The sequence below is a fragment of the Pseudophryne corroboree genome, chromosome 8 (genome assembly GCF_028390025.1).
Source record: "Pseudophryne corroboree isolate aPseCor3 chromosome 8, aPseCor3.hap2, whole genome shotgun sequence".
NCBI classification, from domain to species: Eukaryota; Metazoa; Chordata; class Amphibia; order Anura; family Myobatrachidae; genus Pseudophryne; species Pseudophryne corroboree.
In genome coordinates, this window is record NC_086451.1 from 477,692,047 (window position 1) to 477,709,307 (window position 17,261).

The following is a 17,261-nucleotide window of genomic DNA, read 5'->3' on the forward strand; positions in this document are numbered from 1 at the left end:
ACACTGCAGTGCCACTCCTAGATGGGCCCGGTGTTTGTGTCGGCCACTAGGGTCGCTAATCTTACTCACACAGCTACCTCATTGCGCCTCTTTTTTTCTTTGCGTCATGTGCTGTTTGGGGAGGGTTTTTTGGAAGGGACATCCTGCGTGACACTGCAGTGCCACTCCTAGATGGGCCCGGTGTTTGTGTCGGCCACTAGGGTCGCTTATCTTACTCACACAGCGACCTCGGTGCAAATTTTAGGACTAAAAATAATATTGTGAGGTGTGAGGTATTCAGAATAGACTGAAAATGAGTGTAAATTATGGTTTTTGAGGTTAATAATACTTTGGGATCAAAATGACCCCCAAATTCTATGATTTAAGCTGTTTTTTAGTGGTTTTGGAAAAAAACACCCGAATCCAAAACACACCCGAATCCGACAAAAATAATTCGGTGAGGTTTTGCCAAAACGCGTTCGAACCCAAAACACGGCCGCGGAACCGAACCCAAAACCAAAACACAAAACCCGAAAAATTTCAGGCGCTCATCTCTACTGTAAGCGTGGTATATATACTTGCACGGTATATGTCGGTATGGTAAGTGCGGTATATACTTGCAGGGTATATGTCGGTACGGTAAGTGCGGTATATACTTGCACGGTATATGTCGGTATTCTAAGTGCGGTATATACTTGCACGGTATATGTCGGTACGGTTAGTGCGGTATATACTTGCACGGTATATGTCGGTACGGTAAGTGCGGTATATACTTGCACGTCATATGTCGATACGGTAAGTGCAGTATATACTTGCACGGTATATGTCGATACAGTAAGTGTGGTATATACTTGCACGGTATATGTCGGTAGGGTAAGTGCGGTATATACTTGCACGGTATATGTCGGTATGGTAAGTGCGGAATATACTTGCACGGTATATGTCGGTAGGGTAAGTGCGGTATATACTTGCACGGTATATGTCGGTACGGTAAGTGTGATATATACTTGCACGGTATATGTCGGTACAGTAAGTGAGGTATATACTTGCACAGTATATGTCGGTATGGTAAGTGCAGTATATACTTGCATGGTATATGTCGGTGTCGTAAGTGCGGTATATACTTGCACGGTATATGTTGGTAGGGTAAGTGCGGTATATACTTGCACGGTATATGTCGGTATGGTAAGTGAGGTATATACTTGCATGGTATATGTCGGTATGGTAAGTGCGGTATATACTTGCACAGTATATGTCGGTACGGTAAGTGTGATATATACTTGCACGGTATATGTCGGTACAGTAAGTGCGGTATATACTTGCACGGTATATGTCGGTACAGTAAGTGAGGTATATACTTGCACAGTATATGTCGGTGTCGTAAGTGCGTTATATACTTGCACGGTATATGTCAGTATGATAAGTGCGGTATATACTTGCACGGTATATGTTGGTAGGGTAAGTGCGGTATATACTTACACGGTATATGTCGGTATGGTAAGTGAGGAATATACTTGCACGGTATATGTTGGTAGGGTAAGTGCGGTATATACTTGCATGGTATATGTCGGTAGGGTGAGTGCGTTATATACTTGCACGGTATATGTTGGTAGGGTAAGTGCGGTATATACTTACACGGTATATGTCGGTATGGTAAGTGAGGAATATACTTGCACGGTATATGTTGGTAGGGTAAGTGCGGTATATACTTGCATGGTATATGTCAGTACGGTAAGTGCGGTATATACTTGCACGGTATATGTCGGTAGGGTAAGTGCGGTATATACTTGCATGGTATATGTCGGTAGGGTAAGTGCGGTATATACTTGCATGTTATATGTCGGTATGGTAAGTGCGGTATATACTTGCACGGTATATGTCAGTAGGGTAAGTGCGGTATATACTTGCACAGTATATGTCGTTACCGTAAGTGCGGTATATACTTATACGGTATATGTCGGTATGGTAAGTGAGGAATATACTTGCACGGTATATGTTGGTAGGGTAAGTGCGGTATATACTTGCATGGTATATGTCGGTAGGGTAAGTGCGTTATATACTTGCACGGTATATGTTGGTAGGGTAAGTGCGGTATATACTTACACGGTATATGTCGGTATGGTAAGTGAGGAATATACTTGCACGGTATATGTTGGTAGGGTAAGTGCGGTATATACTTGCATGGTATATGTCAGTACGGTAAGTGCGGTATATACTTGCACGGTATATGTCGGTAGGGTAAGTGCGGTATATACTTGCATGGTATATGTCGGTAGGGTAAGTGCGGTATATACTTGCATGTTATATGTCGGTATGGTAAGTGCGGTATATACTTGCACGGTATATGTCAGTAGGGTAAGTGCGGTATATACTTGCACAGTATATGTCGTTACCGTAAGTGCGGTATATACTTGCACGGTATATGTCGGTAGGGTAAGTGCAGTATATACTTGCATGTTATATGTCGGTAAGGTAAGTGTGGTACGTACTTGCATAGTATATGACGGTACGGTAAGTGCGGTATATATTTGCACAGTATATGTCAGTACGGTAAGTGCAGTATATACTTGCACGGTATATGTCGGTAGGGTAAGTGCGGAATATGACGGTACGGTAAGTGCGGCATATACTTGTACGGTTTATGCCGGTAGGGTAAGTTCGGTATATACTTGTACGGTATATGTCGGTAGGGTAAGTGCGGTAAATACTTGCACAGTATTTGTTGGTATGGTAACTGCGGTATATACTTGCATGGTATATGTCGGTACAGTAAGTGTGGCATGTACTTGCACTGTATATGTCGGTAGGGTAAGTGCGGTATATGCCGGTATGGTAAGTGCGGTATATACTTGTGCAGTTTATGTCGGTAGGGTAAGTGCGGAATATGCCGGTAGGGTAAGTGCGGTATATACCTGCACGGTATATGTCGGTAGGGTAAGTACGGTATATACTTGCACAGTATATGTTGGTACGGTAAGTGTGGTATATACTTGCACGGTATATGTCGGTATGGTAAGTGCTGAATATGCCGGTACGGTAAGTGCGGTATATACTTGTACGGTTTATGCCGGTAGGGTAAGTGCGGTATATACTTGCACAGTATATGTTGGTATGGTAAGTGTAGTATACACTTGTACGGTTTATGCTGGTACGGTAAGTGCGGTATATACTTGCACAGTATATGTCGGTAGGGTAAGTGCTGTATATACTTGCACGGTATATGTCGGTAGGGTAAGTGCGGTATATACTTGCACAGTATATGTTGGTAGGGTAAGTGCGGTATATACTTGCATGGTATATGTCGGTGTCGTAAGTGCGGTATATACTTGCACGGTATATGTTGGTAGGGTAAGTGCGGTATATACTTGCACGGTATATGTCGGTATGGTAAGTGAGGTATATACTTGCACGGTATATGTCGGTATGGTAAGTGCGGTATATATTTGCACGGTATATGTCGGTACGGTAAGTGTGATATATACTTGCACGGTATATGTCGGTACAGTAAGTGAGGTATATACTTGCACAGTATATGTCGGTATGGTAAGTGCAGTATATACTTGCACGGTATATGTCGGTGTCGTAAGTGCGGTATATACTTGCACGGTATATGTTGGTAGGGTAAGTGCGGTATATACTTACACGGTATATGTCGGTATGGTAAGTGAGGAATATACTTGCACGGTATATGTTGGTAGGGTAAGTGCGGTATATACTTGCATGGTATATGTCGGTATGGTAAGTGCGGTATATACTTGCACGGTATATGTCGGTAGGGTAAGTGCGGTATATACTTGCATGGTATATGTCGGTAGGGTAAGTGCGGTATATACTTGCATGTTATATGTCGGTATGGTAAGTGCGGTATATACTTGCACGGTATATGTCAGTAGGGTAAGTGCGGTATATACTTGCACAGTATATGTCGTTACCGTAAGTGCGGTATATACTTGCACGGTATATGTCGGTAGGGTAAGTGCAGTATATACTTGCATGTTATATGTCGGTAAGGTAAGTGCGGTACGTACTTGCATGGTATATGACGGTACGGTAAGTGCGGTATATATTTGCACAGTATATGTCAGTACGGTAAGTGGAGTATATACTTGCACGGTTTATGTCGGTAGGGTAAGTGCGGAATATGACGGTACGGTAAGTGCGGCATATACTTGTACGGTTTATGCCAGTAGGGTAAGTGCGGTATATACTTGCACGTTATATGTCGGTAGGGTAAGTGCGGTATATACTTGCACGGTATATGTCGGTAGGGTAAGTGCGGTATATACTTGCACAGTATTTGTTGGTATGGTAACTGCGGTATATACTTGCATGGTATATGTCGGTACAGTAAGTGCGGCATGTACTTGCACTGTATATGTCGGTAGGGTAAGTGCGGTATATGCCGGTATGGTAAGTGCGGTATATACTTGTGCAGTTTATGTCGGTAGGGTAAGTGCGGAATATGCCGGTAGGGTAAGTGCGGTATATACTTGCACGGTATATGTCGGTAGGGTAAGTGCGGGATATACTTGCACGGTATATGTCGGTAGGGTAAGTGCGGTATATACTTGCACAGTATATGTTGGTACGGTAAGTGTGGTATATACTTGCACGGTATATGTTGGTAGGGTAAGTGCGGAATATGCCGGTATGGTAAGTGCGGTATATACTTGCACGGTATATGTCGGTAGGGTAAGTGCGGTATATACTTGCACGGTATATGTCGGTAGGGTAAGTGCGGTATATACTTGTACGGTTTATGCTGGTAGGGTAAGTGCGATATATACTTGTACGGTTTATGCTGGTAAGGTAAGTGCGGTATATACTTGCATGGTATATGTCGGTAGGGTAAGTGCGGAAAAATTTATGCCGGTACAGTAAGTGCGGTATATACTTGTATGGTTTATGCCGGTAGGGTAAGTGCGGTATATACTTGCACGGTATATGTCGGTAGGGTAAGTGTGGTATATACTTGCATGGTATATGTCGGTACAGTAAGTGCGGCATGTACTTGCACGGTATATGTCGGTAGGGTAAGTGCGGTATATGCCGGTATGGTAAGTGTGGTATATATTTGTGCGGTTTATGTCGGTAGGGTAAGTGTGGTATATACTTGCACGGTATATGTCGGTACGGTAAATGAGGTATATACTTGCACGGTATATATCAGTACGGTAAGTGCGGTATATGCTTGCACAGTATATGTCGGTACGGTAAGTGCGGTGTATACTTGCATGGTATATGTCGGTACAGTAAGTGCGGCATGTACTTGCACGGTATATGTCGGTAGGGTAAGTGCGGTATATGCCGGTATAGTAAGTGCGGTATATACTTGTGCGGTTTATGTCGGTAGGGTAAATGTGGTATATACTTGCACGGTATATGTCGGTACGGTAAGTGCTGTATATACTTGCACGGTATATGTCAGTACGGTAAGTGCGGTATATACTTGAACAGTTTATGTCGGTACGGTAAGTGAGGTATATACTTGCATGGTATATGTCGGTACTGTAAGTGCAGTATATACTTGAACAGTTTATGTCGGTAAGGTAAGTGCGGTGTATACTTGCACAGTATATGTCGGTACGGTAAGTGCGGTATATACTTGTACGGTTAATGTCGGTAGGGTAAGTGCGGTATATACTTGTACGGTTTATGCCAGTAAGGTAAGTGCGGTATATACTTGCATGGTATATGTCGGTAGGGTAAGTGCGGAATATGCCGGTACAGAAAGTGCGGTATATACTTGTATGGTTTATGCCGATAGGGTAAGTGCGGTATATACTAGCACGGTATATGTCGGTAGGGTAAGTGTGGTATATACTTGCATGGTATATGTCGGTACAGTAAGTGCGGCATGTACTTGCACGGTATATGTCGGTAGGGTAAGTGCAGTATATGCCGGTATGGTAAGTGTGGTATATATTTGTGCGGTTTATGTCGGTAGGTTAAGTGTGGTATATACTTGCACGGTATATGTCGGTACGGTAAATGAGGAATATACTTTCACGGTATATGTCAGTACGGTAAGTGCGGTATATACTTGCACAGTATATGTCGGTACGGTAAGTGCGGTGTATACTTGCACGGTATATGTCGGTATGGTAAGTGAGGTATATACTTGCACGGTATATGTCGGTAGGGTAAGTGTGGTATATACTTGCACGGTATGTGTCAGTACGGTAAGTGCGGTATATACTTGAACAGTTTATGTCGGTACAGTAAGTGAGGTATATACTTGCATGGTATATGTCGGTACTGTAAGTGCGGTATATACTTGAACAGTTTATGTCGGTAAGGTAAGTGCGGTGTATACTTGCACAGTATATGTCGGTACGGTAAGTGCGGTATATACTTGTACGGTTTATGTCGGTAGGGTAAGTGCGGTATATACTTGTACGGTTTATGCCAGTAAGGTAAGTGCGGTATATACTTGCATGGTATATGTCGGTAGGGTAAGTGCGGAATATGCCGGTACAGTAAGTGCGGTATATACTTGTATGGTTTATGCCGATAGGGTAAGTGCAGTATATACTTGCACGGTATATGTCGGTAGGGTAAGTGTGGTATATACTTGCATGGTATATGTCGGTACAGTAAGTGCGGCATGTACTTGCACGGTATATGTCGGTAGGGTAAGTGCGGTATATGCCGGTATGGTAAGTGTGGTATATATTTGTGCGGTTTATGTCGGTAGGTTAAGTGTGGTATATACTTGGACGGTATATGTCGGTACGGTAAATGAGGTATATACTTTCACGGTATATGTCAGTACGGTAAGTGCGGTATATACTTGCACAGTATATGTCGGTACGGTAAGTGCGGTGTGTACTTGCATGGTATATGTCGGTACAGTAAGTGCGGCATGTACTTGCACGGTATATGTCGGTAGGGTAAGTGCGGTATATGCCGGTATGGTAAGTGCGGTATATACTTGTGCGGTTTATGTCGGTAGGGTAAGTGTGGTATATACTTGCACGGTATATGTCGGTACGGTAAGTGCTGTATATACTTGCACGGTATATGTCAGTATGGTAAGTGCGGTATATACTTGAACAGTTTATGTCGGTACGGTAAGTGAGGTATATACTTGCATGGTATATGTCGGTACTGTAAGTGCGGTATATACTTGAACAGTTTATGTCGGTACGGTAAGTGAGGTATATACTTGCATGGTATATGTCGGTACTGTAAGTGCGGTATATACTTGAACAGTTTATGTCGGTAGGGTAAGTGCGGCAGGGACGTGCGGTGAGCTAAATGGCTCAGGGGGCACTGGCTAACCCCAGAGCCAGATTTACATGCAATATATGAGCCAAAGCGTACATCTGGGCATTATACACAGGTGCAGCAGTATAAACTCCTGGAAATATGGTGAGTTTTGATCTGAGAAGTGTGGAAAAGGTCAGTAGGTGAAGCACTGCCTCCCCTGCCATAGACTTTTTACTCCAGAGTTTGGGCTATAAAAATTATTAGAATAATGCAAAGAAGATATTTCAAACAAATGATCAATATTTTTCATATATTTTATTCAGTCAAAACTCTGGTTTAAACGTAATTATGTCAGGAAAGGCTCTGCCTCACCTGCCTCACCCCACCGCACGTCACTGAAGTGCGGTGTATACTTGCACAGTATATGTCGGTACGGTAAGTGCGGTATATACTTGTACGGTTTATGTCGGTAGGGTAAGTGCGGTATATACTTGTACGGTTTATGTCGGTAGGGTAAGTGCGGTATATACTTGCAGTTCTTTGTGGGGACAGATAAAAAAAATGAAAGCCCCCCACTGCCAAGTTAAGGGGGGTTGCGGGGGCTCCAGAGATATAGGTGTATCGGCCCCCAAGATGACTTTTGCCAGCCCTGCCTGCGTCACTGTGAAATGTCTCAGTTACGAATAGAGTCTAGACCCCTTATTAACTCCATTCATTTATAAAGTGCCAGGCTACTCCACACAGCTTTACCGCTGAGATTGCTGTCACTCATCCAGGTTGGTGTGGTAAGTGGCCAGCGTTTAGGTGGGTTACACATGAATAGTCCAGGACTAACCAGCGGCCAACCTGAATGACTCCTTTACATCCCGTGTGTGAAAGCCTAATGTGCTCCATTCATCTACTGAACACGCATGCAGCCAAGTACATTTACAGTGTGTGCCGCCCGGAAAGCTTTCTGTAAGACATTTCCTGTGCTAGTGAATGGGTTCTATCCCCCGGCTGGAGCTCATTGTAATTCACAGATGTAACTGCAATGAAAGGAACGCCGTCACATTATACCGCGCTGCACAGACAAGTGACAGGAAGCGGCGAATGAACAGAAGATACACTATATACCCCCTCTCTCACATCTGAATGGACTGAGCGTACAGAGAATCATTCCCATTATATATAATGCTCAGTACTACAGTACAGATGGAGCCCTGCTCATCTTTCCCTTTAATAGGAATAACTGAGACTGGCCAGTAGGACTTACCCTGAGCCAGGGCTAGGGTCAGACTACAAGGAGGGAGAGTTAGGGGGTAAACAGGGAGGATAGTGGCTGAGAACTGTTAGTAGACGGCGCGCAAGTGCGGATTCTGTGGGCCTGATTCATAGTGTACACGCAGTTGAGCGATTATCGGTGGTCTACGCATGCATCTATGTCGCACTGCGCATGTGCCACAATGGTTGTGTGACAGCAGCCACAAGAGAGGATTTATGCGCAAAGTAATTGACGGGCACTATTTGGGGGTGGTGATGGGGAGTGGCCGCAAAATATTGTGGGCTGTGATCCTGTACGCAGCTGCATCTCACAAACTGCGTCCAAGCCGCACAATCGTAGGGCCGCTCGGAACTTCTGTAACTGACCGACGCTGCATCTTTATAAACAGCGCTGGGATTGACAATACCACGCAATAAAATCCCAGCGGCTGCAGCATTTGCATATTTTCGCCCAGCCGCTATGTACACATGCGCAGCTGAGACGCCATTAGCCAACATCTATAAACGAGGCCCTGAGTTGGGGGTAACACAAAAAAAGGCAGTAGCTTTGCACCTGGACAACACATGCTGCCGTGTTCTTAAATTATATTTATTTTCTCCCATAATTATTAATATTATTTGTGATTAGAATAGTTTTATTTTTGGCATTTTGTGCTATAGGAAAGTTTGTGTTTTTCTCTTATACCGATCAATTCAGCCGCAGCGCAGAGAGGAATCAGCAGTTTATAGGTGTTAGAAAAGAACTTTGTCGCACGAGGGGAACGTGTGAAAGCTACACAACGTGTTGATGGCGTCTGTAGGGGCTCAGCGGCGCAGGAAGCCGCTATATATTACTTTCCTGGTAGAAGGAAGAAAATCTTTCAAAACCCACCAGGGGGATTAAACACTCATATTAATACATATATGATGTGTTGATATGGGATTATTGGTTTTACGTCTTGTATTTTCGGCCTGGGTAGCGTGTTTTGTGTAGTAAGCAGAGAGAAAAGCAGTTTATTATTGCAAGGTAAAATGTCGTAAGACTAAAAGCACAAAATTCAGCTTTATCTTATTACAGACTTGAATGGTTGCTCCGTAATAGCCTTATACATTCTGTGCATCAATTTCCATGCACTGATGTCTCAGCGACTCGGTCATACAAAGCGCAGCTGCTGTATGTGCTCAATAGCTACGGGGACGTTCCGTCCGCTTGTAAGATCACATGTGAACTGATACTTTGACAAATGTTTATGCATTTGTTGGGCTGGAACATTTCCCGCACACTGTCATTAGAACAATGGACACTAATATAGGCTTTCAGTGTTTTATTGCTGGCTAAAGAGCCTCTATACCACTGAGCTCAGCCCCAGAACAATGCAGCAATGTAAGCTATTTACAGTATCTGCCATGAACAAAAAGTAGAGGATGGCCATCGACCATCGATGATTCAAACTCATTGATAGTTTATGGCCGATGTAGAATACTTTTGCCCAGGCCCGCCATCAGGGGGGTGCTGCAGGCACAGCTGTCCCGGGCCCGGACTCTCTAACAGAGAGGGGAGGGCCCGGGCTGCTCATGCCACTGCCCGCCCGCCACCATCAGTCCTCCTGCCTCCGCCGCCCGTCCTGCCACCGCCGCTGCCCGGCTCCTGCAAGCTATTGAAAAGTCCTTCTCAATATGGCCGCCACCTCAGAGGAAACAGTTATCTTTAATAACTGTCTCCTTCGAGGTGGCGGCCATTTTGGAAGGGACATTTTCTATAGTTTTACTTGAAACAGGCTGCCGAACAGTCTGCAGCGACTCCATCCTGTTGGCAGCCATCGATGGTTACTTGCCATATTGCCATCGATGGCAACCACACAGATGGCTATCCCTAACAAAATGCAACACTGTTAATCAAGCGTCCGATGTTACATTTACAATGTTTTGTTTCCTGCAGGACGACATGTGCTCAATTGTGAGACTAAAGGGGACATGTACTAAGCAGTGATAAAAGTGGAGAAGTGAGCCAGTGGAGATGTTGCCCATGGCAACCAATCAGCTTCTCTGTTTACTTCCATAGTATGCAAATTATAAATGTTATGTCAAAGCTGATTGGTAACCATGGGCAACTTCTCCACAGGCTCACATTTCCACTTTTATCACTACTTAGTACTATAGTTACCGACATTCTGGCTGCTCTCTGCGGGAGAGAGCAGCCAGGTCGGCTCACAGGGCGGGCAGGGGAGGCTGTGACGAAGAGGAGGGGGTGGGCCGGAGGCGGAGCAAGGGCGGTCGGGGGCGGAGCAAGGGTGGGGTCACGATGACACCTCCTTTAAGCCCCCCCCCCACCCCGCTCTGTAATGCCGCGATCACCGGCATTACACTGCAAGGGGCGTGGCTATGATGACGCGATTCAGCAAGAATCGCGTCATCGACTGCCCGGACCGCCCACTTTACACACTAAGTGGGCGGACGGGCAGGGGGGACCCCCGCGAATCAGGAGACTTGCCTGCTCTTCCGGGGAGGCGGGAGGGTCACCCGATTTTCGGGAGCCTCCCGGCCATTCCGGGAGAGTAGGCAAGTATGCTTAGTACATGTCCCCCTAAAACTGGGTACACTACACACTAGGCGATATTATAAACGATATCACTCATTTTGATTCATCTGAGCATTATTATTTGTAATATCTTCCAGTGTGTACTCACAATATCGTTAGCGATGTGCGATCCTGTAGGTTGTTAACGAGGTGTTCTGACGTCTGTACATGCAGGTCAATTTTAGCTATATTGTCCAAAACTACATGTTCGCTGTGGTGGCCGGGGGACATCACTGAACGATATAGTTAGCGATATCGTTCAGTGTGTATGTACTATGGGGGTAATTCCAAGTTGATCGCAGCAGGAAATTTTTTAGCAATTGGGCAAAACCATGTGCACTGCAGGTGCGGCAGATATAACATGTGCAGAGAGAGTTAGATTTGGGAGGGTTATTTTGTTTCTGTACAGGGTAAATACTGGCTGCTTTATTTTTACACTGCAAATTAGATTGCAGATTGAACACACCCCACCCAAATCTAACTCTCTCTGCACATGTTACATCTGCCCCTCCTGCAGTGCACATGGTTTTGCCCAACTGCTAAAAAATTTCCTGCTGCGATCAACTTGGAATTACCCCCTATATCGTTTGCCCGGGAATTCAAGGGAAAACACACTATATCGCTGATGGAGCATAACGTCTAGTGTGTTCCCGGATTTATACAAGCCAGGACTCCTGCTCTACAAGTACTTTTTCTAAATGTGACTTCAGGGAGAGTGCTCCAGGATGCGTCCTGCTGTATTTTCCCTCTATGTCTTATGTATTCATCACTGATGGTTGGTGGTGATAACTATTTCTGTTTGGAAATTTTCCGGGGGGAAACGTACAGTTGCTACAGCCAGCGGGCCGCACAATGGGCCTAATTCAGTCCTGATCGCTCGCTAGGTTTTTTTTGCAGCGCTGCGATCAGATAGTCGCCGCCTACAGGGGGAGTGTATTTTTGCTTTGCAAGTGTGCGATCGCATGTGCAGCCGAGCGGTACAAAAAAGTTTTGTGCAGTTTGAGTAGCCCAGAACTTACTCAGCCGCTGCGATCACTTCAGCCTGTCCGGGGCCGGAATTGAAGTCAGACCCTCGCCCTGCAAACGCTTGGACACGCCTGCATTTTTGCAACCACTCCCAGAAAACGGTCAGTTGCCACACACAAACGCCCTCTTCCTGTCACTCTCCTTGCGATCGGCTGTGCAAATGGATCCTTCGTTAAACCCATCACACAGCAACGATCCACTTTGTTCCCTGCACGACGCGTCTGCACATTGCGGTGCATACGCATGCGCAGTTCTGACCTGATCTCAGCGCTGCAAAAAATGCTAGCGAGCGATCAGGTGTGAATTACCCCCATTATCCCGCTTCTCACTTGAAAATGTACTGGATTCAGCCGAGCTCTCCTAAACTAACTTTATTCTTAGGGTTGCCGATAAAAAAATAATGCTGATACTCCAGAACGCCATGATTCAAGAACGTTTACGAACCGCTGCATTGAGTGTAATACCCCTTTTACACCAGTTATTGCCGTGATAACTCGGGAGCGGCTCAGTGTAAAAAGTTTCACCCCAGTCCAGTTGGGATCCGGTCTGAAGATCGACAGTGTCTAGGTCGACAATGTTTAGGTCGACCACTATAGGTCGACAGTCACTAGGTCGACATGGATGGAAGGTCGACAGGGTTTCTAGGTCGACATGTGCTAGGTCAACAGGTCTAAAGGTCGACATGAGTTTTTCACATTTTTTTTCTTTTTTTGGATTTTTTCATACTTAACGATCCATGTGGACTACGATTGGAACGGTAAAGTGTGCAGAGCGAAGCGGTAGCGGAGCGAAGGCACCATGGCCGAAGCATGGCGAGCGAAGCGAGCCATGCGAGGGGACGCGGTGCACTAATTTGGGATCCCGGTCACTTTACGAAGAAAACGACACAAAAAAAAAACAAAACCTCATGTCGACCTTTAGACCTGGCGACCTAGCACATGTCGACCTAGAAACCATGTCGACCTTCCATCCATGTCGACCTAGTGACTGTCGACCTATATTGGTCGACCTAAACATTGTCGACCTAGATACTGTCGATAAAACGAACCACACCCGTCCAGTTGACCGGGAATCCAATTCTGGCTAGCCTGCAGGGTTGGACCTGGGAAGGACCTAGGTCGCAATGCAGTGTAAACCCGGCAGCCGTTCACACAATAGGTAGAGCCGGTGCTTGGAGATTATCTGATCGCTAAGCACCGTCTCTGAGATGCATCGCCGCTGACATCACCAACCCGGCAATAAGCCGGGGGCTGTCTCAAAGGGATGTCTTACTGTGTCGCTCCGGGGAAGCCCCCATGTATGGCTCCCGGGTACGACCCGTCATATTGCTGTAAAAGCAGTACTAGTGTCTACATGGGCTTAGTGCAGACTAGATGGGCCAAGTGGTTCTTATCTGCCATCAATTCTATCTCCAAATCACAGTTAGTGCATAATGCATGTGGTCTGAACAAATCCGATCCTTGCTGTATGTGACACTCTAATGCCGCAACGCACAACACGCCAACGCCAGGCTTTGCAGGGATTGGAACGGGATTTACTAATTTATCATTATTGATCGAGTCTGAGGGAAAGATCTCGTTCTAGACATCAATGGGTTTAAGATTTATTGACTGTGTTAAACTGTCTGTAGTAATTTATGCTGAACCGGCAATTACCGCATTACAATCAGCAGACTTTATTGCGCAGGGTTCATTAGCATAAACTGAAGCCTTAGATATATATACATTTTGTTCTAAACACTAATCCTCGTGCTCGCTGTCTGAGATCCAGCACGCTCTCCTCGGGGCATTTGTCTAATCTCTGCGTAAAGATTAATGGGCAGGTGTTCTCCTTTACTGTACCGATAGAACTCCACAAAGGTTCCGTTCCACAGAGAGTTGTACTAAACTCTGACTCGATTCTTTGATGTTGACAATTGGATAAGCTATTTTTGATTCAAAAAGAGTAGCTATAACACCCTGTAATCCCGCTGCACCGCAAATATCACAAAGGAGGAAGAAGCGAAACGGGTTATCTTTTATTTATGATCTTAGATTAAAACTTTCTGAAGTCTGAGAAAAGTTTCTCTAGATATACTGATTTAATATGCACCGGCGGCAGTCAAAAGAAAAAAAAAAGAATTTTGTTTCTGTGAAGAAATCACATAAAGGAAGACAGTCGTCATAGAGGAGACGTTTCCTTTAACATCACAGGTTGGTACATCCGGGAGGAGAGCCTGGTAAGTAACAGGCCCGGTATGCTAATGACTCATTGGGCAATGCTTTGTCTATCCACTGCTAAACTGCTGTATATCTATCCTCACACGTGTTCCTCTTGCAGTGGCGGATCTAGGGGCAGGCAAGCAGGGCGGTTGCCTGGAGCGCTGCGGCCTGAGGGCGCAGCCGCAGTCACCCTGCTGGCGCCATCTAATTTGATGGTGCCCGCCCGCTGTTCTCCACCATTAACAGCCGCTATCAACCGCTACTATTGTGTGCCGCATTGCCACCTAAGGCAGTTACTACACCTGCACGCCAAAGGATTATTTTGCCCTGAGATCCACAAGTTCTAAAACTGGCTCTGCTCTCCTGTTATAGAAAACCTCAAACTGGTTCTCCAGTCTGTTCATCAAACCGTTGCTAAAGTTTAAATGCAATTTCTTGAACCACAAATATATTTAAATATTTGAACTTAATTCAAGCAAGGCGAATAAATTCAACTATGTTTGAACTTATTTGAGCTTCAACATGTAGTCTATTTAATAGCTTTCCATGTGAACTGAGAATTCAAACTTCGTATTCGTTCCTAGTAATGGCCGCTGGAGAAATGTAAAAAAAAAAAGTATGCATTACACTTCAGTTTACCAGGGATGAAATAAGTCATTTTTAATGGACATCTGGCAAACATAGTGCAATTAATTAAATGATCACTTAGGGAGGATGAACCTATTTGCTGTCTGAGAGTGACAGGATTGCATCCACCTCTCACAAAGAGGACGCATATTAGCATTAATATTGTCTATGCATTAATATGGAAGCATTATACTGTGCAATATAGAGATTTAGCAGAATGACCCTGAACCATAAAGCCCAATTTATGGTGTAACTGAATATAAATGATCAGTATACGGGGCAGAGTTGGGTTTAATTTTGTGGCAAAAATTGTGCTTTTGTTTTTTATTTTATTTTTGATATTTTTGCTCCTGCTCATAAGCAATTCTTATGTTTCCATCCACATGTAGATGCAGAAGCGAATTACATTTCTGTCTCCTCACGCTAAGAGAGGACAGGTGGGATAGACGGTGCGTGCAAGCGTTGCTTTAGTACATCGACTGCGTGTTCATGCAAATATGTCCCACGCAGAGAACACAGGCGGGACACTTGCTGGTGAGCAACAACTAATGATTATGACAGCAGCTGCTTGTGATTGGCTGAGTTGCTTTTCATCCCTCCCACTGACACAATTACTATTCACATTCTTTATATGATATGTGAAATCTGCCTGATGCATGGAAACAGATTCCCAGGTGTTGTTTTAAGGGGAAGACAACAGATGTTTGTATTTAATTGAAGTTAATTAGATCTTCTATGTTTTATCTACATTTGTATTTCATTGTATCTTTTCCTGCTAATTGCAACTTAGTATTTACTAATAATACTGGGGGTAAATCAGACCTGATCGCTCGCTAGCGTTTTTTGCAGCGCTGCGATCTGGTCACTACTGCGCATGCGTATGCACCGCAATGCGCAGGCGCGTCATACGGGTACAAAGCGGATCGGTGCTGGGCGATGGATTTAACAAAGAATCCATTCGCACGGCCGATCGCAAGGTGATTGACAGGAAGAGGGCGTTTGACCATTTTCTGGGAGTGGTTGGAAAAACGCAGGCGTTTCCAAGCGTTTGCAGGGCGGGTGTCTGACGTCAATTCCGATCCTGGACAGGCAGAAGTGATCGCAGCGGCTGAGTAAGTCCTGGGCTACTCAGAACCTGCAAAAGATCTTTTTGTACCGCTCGGCTGCACATGCGATCGCACACTTGCAAAGCTAAAATACACTCCCCTATGGGCGGCGACTATCTGATCGCAGCGCTGCAAAAAAAACCTAGCGAGCGATCAGATCTGAATTACCCCCACTGTGCAGATAGACATGGTGTTACATGTCAGTGACACATTGCTAAAATACTATATTGTTTGTGAATTGTGTACAATGCAGTCAAGGAACAACTCCTGCGCCTGCCTGGCGCATATATTGCTGTTCTCTATTGGTGAAAAGCTGGCGCACATGCCACCCTTACAGAGGGGCAGATGTATTAAGCCTGGAGAAGTGATAAAGAAATGATAAGTGCAAGGTTATAACACCAGCCAATCATATCGGTTTGAAAAATGACAGTTAGGAGCTGATTGGCTGGTGCGTTATCACCTTCCACTTATCACTTCTTTATCACTTCTTTGGGCTTACGGTGTGATTCAGACCTGATCGCACGCAGGCGGTTTTTTGCAGTGCTGCGATCAGGTAGTTGCCGACTACAGGGGGAGGGGGTAGTTGATGTGCAGGGGTGCAAACGCTTGTGCAAAGAGCTGCACGGCTCAGGGCTTACTCAGCCGCTGCGATGATCCGGCCAGGAGTTGATGTCAGTAACCCTCCCTCCAAACGGCTGGGTATGCCTGCGTTTTTCCGGACACTCCATAGAAACACCCACAAACGGCCTCTTCCTGTCACTTTTCTTACGATCACCGGTGCGATCACTTTCTTCGTAAAATCCATCGCTCTCCGGCGATGCCCGTCGGCGGCGGCCTACGCACCTGCTCGTTGCGCAGTTCAGACCTGATCGCAGCGCTGCAAAAAAAGCTAGCGTGCGATTAGGTCTTAATGACCCACATAATACAGATGTGTCCACATACATCTTTGCTATATATATGGAAGTGTCTTAAGATGTGTCTGGCTGCAACCTACACAAGACGCCTTGTTTTCCAGCACATTAAATCTGCAGTTTTTAATGTCCTGTATGGGCCACTATATCCTATAGATACCTTACATCGGGGGTGTGGTTCATCAAATCGACAGTATCTAGGTGGACAATGTTTAGGTCGACACTATAGGTCGACAGTCACTAGGTCGACATGGATGGAAGGTCGACAGGGTTTCTAGGTCGACATGTGCTAGGTCGACAGGTCTAAAGGTCGACATGAGGATTTATTTTTTTTGGTGTCGTTTTCTTCGTAGAGTGACCAGGATCCCAAATTAGTGCA

General features: G+C 45.2%; 1 protein-coding gene across 1 annotated transcript in view; it reads right to left on the reverse strand.

Moving 5' to 3' along the window:
- Positions 1-17,261, reverse strand: part of KLHL4 (kelch like family member 4) — a 299,589-nt gene that overhangs the window by 92,458 nt on the left and 189,870 nt on the right. The gene's annotated exons all lie outside the window — the stretch shown is intronic.